At 41.2% G+C, this 8,798-nt stretch overlaps 1 long non-coding RNA gene across 1 annotated transcript; it reads right to left on the reverse strand.

The window, feature by feature from the left end:
- Nucleotides 1-513: 513 nt before the first annotated feature.
- On the reverse strand, nucleotides 514-8,242 carry LOC119727463. The gene is made up of 3 exons (XR_005270966.1): nucleotides 7,871-8,242; nucleotides 1,761-3,430; nucleotides 514-1,504 (listed from the first exon to the last, which is right to left on the reverse strand). It is a non-coding gene; the product is annotated as an uncharacterized LOC119727463 (long non-coding RNA).
- Between the last annotated feature and the right edge of the window lie 556 nt (nucleotides 8,243-8,798).

An 8,798-nucleotide genomic window follows, 5' to 3' on the forward strand; every position in this document is an offset into this window, starting at 1 on the left:
AAAAACAAGAAACATTTTCACTTCATTTTGTCAGCAAATGATCTTCAATATCAAAGTTAATAGTTACAATATTATGATCATTTCCTAGACCAAAATATTCAACCCTTGTCAAAACAGGCAGCTCAGAGATTTGAAGTGTCTAAATTTTTCCATCAATGATTAAGTAAAGAAAGGTAAAAATTTGTTATTTCTGTGGCATATTATGCAGTGACAGAAACTACATTTTACATGCTCAGAAAAAAATGTTCATATCTTAAGATCTCAGAACCAAATGATATCAGGTAAACAAACTCATGAATATTGAAAACAATATGAAATCATGCAGAAGGAAATGAAACAAATAAAAACCAATCTTTTCTAGCAACCAAAGATAGAGTAGGCATATGTGTGTACCATTTGCCACGGAAAACTATATGGCAACAGTTACTAAAAGCATATATAGGATCATTTGCTATTTGTGCATTTTCTTTATCCAATAATAACATCACTCAAAATCAAAAGAAGAGTGTTCAAAACCTAATTTGTTGAAGTTTCAGTTCAGTGAATAGTACACTTTGTAAGAAAACAGTGAAAAACCAAGCACGACTTTTTGATTGTGTTTCGTCAGCACTTTTTATTCCAAAAAAAACATGCAAATAACTGCTTGTTGGAAATCACCTACATTTCTTGATATTTTTGAAATGACAGCATGTCAGACACGATAATTTTATGGGGTGTTTAGTATCATTACTATCGTTAATTAGTCCAAGTAAGTATTTTATGATAATGTGGGAGGCTAATTTGGGGACAAATGCAAATGATCCTATATGCCTTTAAATAGTTTGGAGAAAAATACTTCTATTCATAGTAACTTTTCCCTTAAATCACTCATATGAAATATAAAACCTGCCCCATCAAATTATGAACATTTGCACCATACTGTAAGAGGTTTGCAACAAAAGAAGCCTTAAATTTAATATTAATGTGACAGTTTTATCTGCTTGCAAACCACCATGAAAGTCACTGGACACTTAATGCAAATAATTCAATCTTAAAATAGCATTTCTCTTTGACGGTTCACACAAATAAAATTCTGGTTTGATAACATTTATGTATATCAAATCACACAGTAAGCATTTAATAAGGGGAACTTTTAATTCCTCTGTGTTTCAGAAATGACTGTCATGATCATTGTTGAGAAATTATTTTCATTTCTCTTTCTTCTTCAAATTACAATGTATCGTCCAGGATGCCGACAGGTTTATGTCAAAGTTCTCCCAGTCGGACTGTTGAGGACAAAACTCCAATTCACAAGAATCAAGTGAGAGAATTATGGTCATTTACAAAGGAGGTTGTTTGGTGCACATTGTGATGAGTTTTGATGGAGCAGGTTGTATTCTTGGTTTGACTCACCCTTAAGGTCATCCCAGTCACCATGGTGATGGTCATCCAGCCTGTCCTGCCTAGTCTAGGCACTGGTCTGGTCCAATCCAGCCTCGGCATGGTTTGCAAAGATCAGTCTCTTCTGAGATTTAAAACAAATATTCAAACTTCATTAATTTGCTAATCATAATTTTTAATTGAGAGTGTGTCCTCATTTAGATCACCAGGGAAAGTTCGAAAGGGATCAGAGACACCATTTTAATAAGAAAGTCAGGTATCAAAATGTTCATTTGTGGACATAATTAAATGACAAGACAATGATTCTTCGGTCCAACAAGTTTTCTGATGTTTGTCTTATTGATAAATGTTTATTACAAAGAATTCATTGACACACTCACCAGTTTGGAACTCTCAATCGTCCTGAGAGAAGCCAGATAAGACCTCAGGATGGTGCCTTATCCCTCACAGACATCCTGAACTGCCTGTCTACACCTTGGTTCCCATGGCAGAAGATCAATAGGTACCATCTATGTAGACAGCATCTGTCCAGATACAGCCTCCCCCAAGGAAGTTATGGCGTTGTTCACATGAACTGCTGAAGCTTTAAGTTGCAGGTTGTATGCACCTCCTGCACCGCTCATGGTCAAGATGTCCCTCAGCGTTACATCCAGTCTTGTGGATTCGACTGAGTACCAGAGTAGAAGTAGAAGTACTGCAGACTGCTACTAGAAGTTCAAGCAGCGGCCTCCCAAATAGTCCAAAGGGCTACACTCCAACAAGGTACATGTACATCAACATCATCTTTGCAATTCAAGTTCAAGACAGAGTGAACCGCAAGCAACTCATGGAGCAACTAAGTTTGGGTTTTGAAAGTAAAGACCAGTCAAATCTCAGTTCACTGGTTTCCCGTGCATGTAAAACTTGAGCGCAGTGAACGTGGTAGTCATGGATGTGCGGTCATTGCGGTTGATTTTCAAAACAGCCGTCTCACTCTCACCAGGCTTGTCATCTTCAAGCACTCCGCTGTGGTCCTAGCCCGCCATGAATCCTTGCCAAGTCGTTGGTCGGCAATGAGGCCTCTGTCTCTGAAGTCAAAATCCTTACAAGCAATGATTATTTTGCAAGCTTTTTGCAGTGCAAAACAATTTCTTCTCACAGGGCTGGTGGACCGTACTGGATCGACCTTGCTAGATAGAGGGCACATGCAAACAGTGTACGGCAGAGTGTACAGGAGCAAGCCGAATGCTTTTCAAGTGTATTTCAAATTTGGCAACTTTCTTTTGCCTTTTGAAAACATGAAATTATCATCATGATCTCCATCATAAAGACTTTTAAAGTTAATCATTGTTCAAAATGATCCAGTGTACTAACATCCCCTATTTGACAGCTTTAGTTCAGGAAATTTCCCTTTAGCAGGAAAGCTTCCCTTAACAGGATCACCACCGGGAAGGTAGCTGTCATGATCCCATGTTAGTAAAGAGAGGAAAAAGGGGAGGGGCAGAAATTAGAAGGTGCGTGCGAGAGATGGAGAGGGAAGGGAGGAAAACAGAGGAAAGAGAAAAGGAAGATAGAAATGAAACGGTGCGTGCAAGTGACAAAAGAAAAGAGTAGGTGTAGAGAGGAAAGAGAGACAGAAATGGACCAGTGCGTGCAAATGATGATAGAAAGGGGATGACGGACGGGATGGAGGGTGGGGAAGGAGGGTGGGGAAGGAGGATGGGAAGGAGGGTGGAGGTATGGGGAGGGAATGTACGGTGATGAGCCAGTCACGAATCACCAGGGGGAGTAAGGGAAAGTCTTGTCTCAACTGTGGCTGCAGTGCAATGACTAGCTCCAGCGTTTCACAGGTGAGAGGCAACTCAACAAATTGCAGGTCCATATACTCAAGCAAATGGTTACTACTAAAAAGTCACTGTAAGCTTACCATCAGTCAGTTTGCTTGTGGTATAAATCAAGAGTACACAATTGAATAGCCATTTTCCCCTACCTTTTTGTGGGTGGGGTTTGGACATGGCAAGATAAACACAGAAGCAGAGTCATTTATCAAGACTTCTTGCAGTGCAGTAAGCTAAAAAAAAAAATGAAAGCTCAAATTACATGAAAACCACAACATTTGGGCAAACTCCCTCTTTTGGGGGCGGGACACTAGTCATAATTAGGGGGTGGGAAAATTACAAATTACAAAATAATACAATATCTATTCAAACAGCTGTCATTTTTTTTCCTGATTTTGGCCTTTTCAGTAGGCAGTAAATAAAAAGCATACACTTTTCAGGACGATATTTGTGGAATATGATGACTGAAACTCGTCTTTTGGCCAGATGGATGAAAATATTGAGACCAAAGAACGTTTTTTCGAAAAGGTATAAGTTGCTCTACGACTAAGAACCTTAACTTTGGAAATTTTTGTCCTGGATGAAAAGATAATCTCGTCAAATCTGTAGCAAAATCACTACATCAGAGTGAAAAAAAATTCAGTCTGTGGGGAAGCATTAAGCATCTGGCCGTACTACAGAGCTTGCGATAGTACTGTACAGCCAGACGCAGTCGGGCTAGGTGGAAGTGTGGCCAGTGAATTGGACACATTTATGGGGCTAGCCTAGCCCCACTAGTGTGGCCGCGGTATGCTGCGCTGAACCTCTGGGCACACACCGTGGTACCGCGCACTACTGAGGGCGTTTTCCTAAAAATTACGTTCAGTTTCTTACATATGGTTGTATACTATGATGTCTCATCTAGTGGGGCTAGTATAGTCCGAGTAACTTGGACCCAACTTATCGCCTTTTTTTAAGGCAGTGTATTTTTTGCCGGAGACGGCAAACCTTTAGTAAACGTTAGTTTGCCGGATATGCACTGAACATGCGCAGTTACTTTTTTTTTGTACTTGAAACATTTTCCGGTGACAAGTTTTAGTCTGGCTCCATGCCAAAATTATCGTTGTTACCTCGTATTCACAAGATGGGATTCAGACCATTTTATAATTTCGGACTTTATTTCCCTTTTAAAAAAAAATCCTCCAGAGCCACAAATCTGAAAAAGAAAATGTAATACTCTGCAAAAAATGTTTGGGACATGTTAAAATAATAAAAGAAGAATATTCTTATTTATTTGCGGATGAGAAAAAAAACCTTAAAAATGTGGTGGGGTCGGATTCGAACGCGAGTCATCCCGCTTACTAAAGCCTTTGCTTAACCACTACACCAAACATGCTACACAACTTTTGGTGGGAATTTAATACATCTTATAATTCAGCCCTATTTTAAAGAGTACAGCGCCCTCTGTTGATATGGATTGCCGCCAGCAAACCTTTAGTAATCGGTAGTTTGCCGTCATTACCTCCGGCAAAATATCCACTATCTTTTTTTAACATTTGGACATGGTCTGGCGATAGTGGGGTCCAAGCTAATACCGCGACCTGGACAACACCGTCATGACCGTCCCAAAAACCAACATTTTCCAACAAAAAACATCAGATTTCACCTTCAAAACGGCCTCCAAATTACTAGATATGCCACCTGAGGTACAAGTAGACATCGATAATTAAGATGGTTGTACTGAAGTTAACTTACGATCCGGAAAAAAGTGAAATTTTCCGTTCATTTCGGAGAGCTCCCCTCGCAATCTTGAACCCGTTAAATTCCCGATCGTGTTTAATGTTTGAACGACGCGATTTCTTCTACATGCCCAGCGTACATTCGATGGTCCCTGTATCCCGAGTGCGATTCCGTTACCGAGCGCGCGCGATGCATCGATTATGATAATGAGTAGACTGGATCACGTTTGTAAACACATGTGCATTTCAAACGATATTAGGGAGTCGAAAACTAGCACAGCTTTTATGGCGGATACCAGTTCAAGCTGGTTCCCGATTCCCTTTTACAGTTCGAAATGCACATGTATGTGTTTACAAACGTGACTCATTATCATAATCGATGCATCGCGCGCGCTCGGTAACAGAATCGCACTCGGGATACGCGATACTTCTACCATGGGCATGTAGAAGAAATCGCGTCGTTCAAACATTAAACACGATCGGGAATTTAACGTGTTCAAGATCGCGAGGAGAGCTCTCCGAAATGAACGGAAAATTTCACTCTTTTTCCGGATCGTAAGTAAACTTCAGTATAACCATCTTAATTATTGATGTCTACTTGTACCTCAGGTGGCATATCTAGTAATTTGGAGGCCGTTTTGAAGGTGAAATCTGATGTTTTTTGTTGGAAAATGTTGGTTTTTGGGACGGTCATGACGGTGTTGTCCAGGTCGCGGTATTAGCTTGGACCCCACTATCGCCAGACCATGTCCAAATGTTAAAAAAAGGCGATAAGTTGGGTCCAAGTTACTCGGACTAGGGCTAGTATAGTCGGACTCCCTATCATCGCGGCATCCCTATTATCGCGGCATGGGAAATTTCTCTTTTTACAGTGTCAAAACTCCTTCAAGTGGCGATTTTTATCCAGTTCACCAGTCATCAAGAATTTTCTACCGAGTTGTATAAAAAGGACGATTGAAAAATGTTGTGTCTTTCGGGACTTTTAACGATTTTAATAAATATTAACGTTTTCCAAAACTTGAAAAATTTTCCCTCACCGTGTCTGCTAAAAGGTACCGTTTATATTTTAACATAAATCTTTAGTTGCGCTCTGTCCATGAAAGTTCCATTGTCTGGTTCCCATTCTTCAGCTGCAAATGTAAAATGAAGTCGAACGACGATATTTGCAGCGCGAAATCGTAACAACTTTTACGGGATCAAAATAAGCACCGCGCGTTAGCGAAAATAAAACGGCACACCGTGTAAAGTGAATGGCGCCCTCAATCGCCGATCAGTAGACTTGCCTCAGGGATTTGTGTTCTCCTTTCGGGGGAAGGGCAGGGTCTTAAGAAATCATCCTGCAGACATGTTGTCTTTAATCAACTTGAACGTTACAGGGAAAATATCAGACTTTATTCAGGGGGTGTTTTGGTCAAACATAAACTATGAACAAAAAAGTTGGGATCATTATAAAAACCACTTCCCGCATACCGCGATAATAGGGAGTCCACCTCCGTTCGCACACGCCGCGCATGTCTATTTTCACAGGCATCGTACACGGAATAAACCACACTACCCGTCAGATTTTTTTTTATTAATTTAAAAAGGAAGAGTGATACTACACATAAGACAGGACAATTCTGGAAGGTTAGTGGGCAATCTCTATTCCGAATGAGAAACGTGATAAGTACCGCGATAATACGGCGTTCCATCCTACTAGTATAGCCCCATAAATGTGGCCTACTTAGTGGACTGCCTCCGTAAACATAGGCCACACGTCCACATGTGCAAAGTCGACACGTTTTTTGTACATGTGGATGTGTGGCCTATGTTTACGGAGGCAGTCCAGTAAATAGGCCACATTTATGGGGCTATAGCCCCACTAGTGTGGCCGTCGGTATGCTGCGCTGAACCTTTGGCCACACACCGTGGTACCGCGCGCTACTGAGGACGAAGTTTTTCATAAAATTCAGGGCAGTTTCTTACATTTTCAGTTTCTTACTTTCTTATGGTTGTATTCTATGATGTCTCCTATCACTTCTGGGATGCTTAGCATGTGCTTAGATCTAATGATGTTCCATTTTCCGAGATATTCTTCAATCTTTCTGGAGCCCATAATGCACTCGTGAAACGTCTGGTGATGGCAGCCATTTTGAATGTGACAAGAGATGACCTCAAGCTGTGACGTCGCGTTTATGCAAATTGCTTGTCGAGCGCGCGAGGGCGCCAGTTGCAAATGCGACGGCTGTTTCCTGTGCCGTAGATCCTGAATAGAGATCGGTGCACGTGGCCCCCTGACGATAAATGCATGGTACAGGAAACAGCCGTCGCATTTGCAACTCGCGCCCTCGCGCGCTCGACAAGCAATTTGCATACACGCGACGTCACAGCTTGAGGTCATCTCTTGTCCCATTCAAAATGGCTGCCATCACCAGACGTTTCACGAGTGCATATGGACTCCAGAAAGATTGAAGAATATCTCGGAAAATGGAACATCATTAGACCTAAGCACATGCTAAGCATCCCAGAAGTGATAGGAGACATCATAGAATACAACCATAAGAAAGTAAGAAACTGAAAATGTAAGAAACTGCCCTGAATTTTATGAAAAACTTCGTCCTCAGTAGCGCGCGGTACCACGGTGTGTGGCCAAAGGTTCAGCGCAGCATACCGACGGCCACACTAGTGGGGCTAATGGGGCTAGTACTAAAACCAACAAAAATTCAGAACAAATGGGAACTCAACTGAAACAAAGATATATTTCCTGAATGTCTCCGTGTGGATAAAGAACTGAAAGCTTTGGTATTAAAAACACAAGTAACCTGTAACACCCCCCCCCCCCCGTCTTACACCACGCCCCCCCCCCCCCAACCTCAAGCAGGAGTTTCAAAGCACATGGTTCTACGTTTGATGCAATTTTTGCATCAACAAAATTTGGCAAAATCAGTTTTAAACAAGGTTTACTTCTACACTCACCAAGTTGGCGGACCATTCATTCGTCAAACTACTATAATTTGAAGACTCTTAAAAGTATCTACGCACGGTAAAATGTTCTCCCAAATTCGAAGACCAATCGTGTCGTCGGAAACTCCTCACGCGAAAAATTTAACATGGCCGAAGGTTGCCTGGTACCTGGCGGATGCACATAAATGCTAACAGGTTGATGCGTACCAGGGAAACACGTGGAATTGATCGAGAAATTCAAAGCTTTCGGAGCGCGAGCAGCGGTGATAGCCTCGATTCAAGCCTTGGCAGGATCACTGCACCGCCATGCTGGTTGCCCTTCACGAAGTAAGTGAACCGTGATTGTTCCAAACCGACTTTGATAAAGACAACATATGTTGCAAAATTTTGCAGATTTTAATAAAATATTCTTTCCTAATCTAAATTTTCCGGACGGCCATGAGGTATTTTTCAAACCTTGGTTCTGCCCTTCCGGCTTAGGCTTCATGTGCTTGTTTCGTGATTTCAACTGAGCAAACTCGAATCAGATCGGTCAAGACTAATCGGCCCCATTTTCTGCTACTGGATAACTGATTATAATTATGTTATGAAGCAAAAAAAAAAGTTTAATTTTAAGCATTGAAGGCCATTTTAAGTTACAAATTCAGAAGATTGCGGGTGAAATACGACTCCCGACGCCCCCCCCCCAAAAAAAAATTTCGCGCATGAGGCAAGAGGGAACGATGGGCCTTTTAAAAAATTGTACTCGTTCATGATCTATCCTTATTCGCGGCTTCTCTTGTAGACTAGTATACTTGATTGAAAATTACATGTTCATTAATATATGATAATCGGGGAAAGAAACTGGCTCTCAAAAATTTGCTGTCACAATATTTATTGACACATTTACCTAGCACGCTGTAATCAAGTGACATCGTTGGTGGTGATGATAATAATGAAA

The sequence above is a fragment of the Patiria miniata genome, unplaced genomic scaffold (genome assembly GCF_015706575.1).
Source record: "Patiria miniata isolate m_02_andy unplaced genomic scaffold, ASM1570657v1 HiC_scaffold_20, whole genome shotgun sequence".
NCBI lineage: Eukaryota > Metazoa > Echinodermata > Asteroidea > Valvatida > Asterinidae > Patiria > Patiria miniata.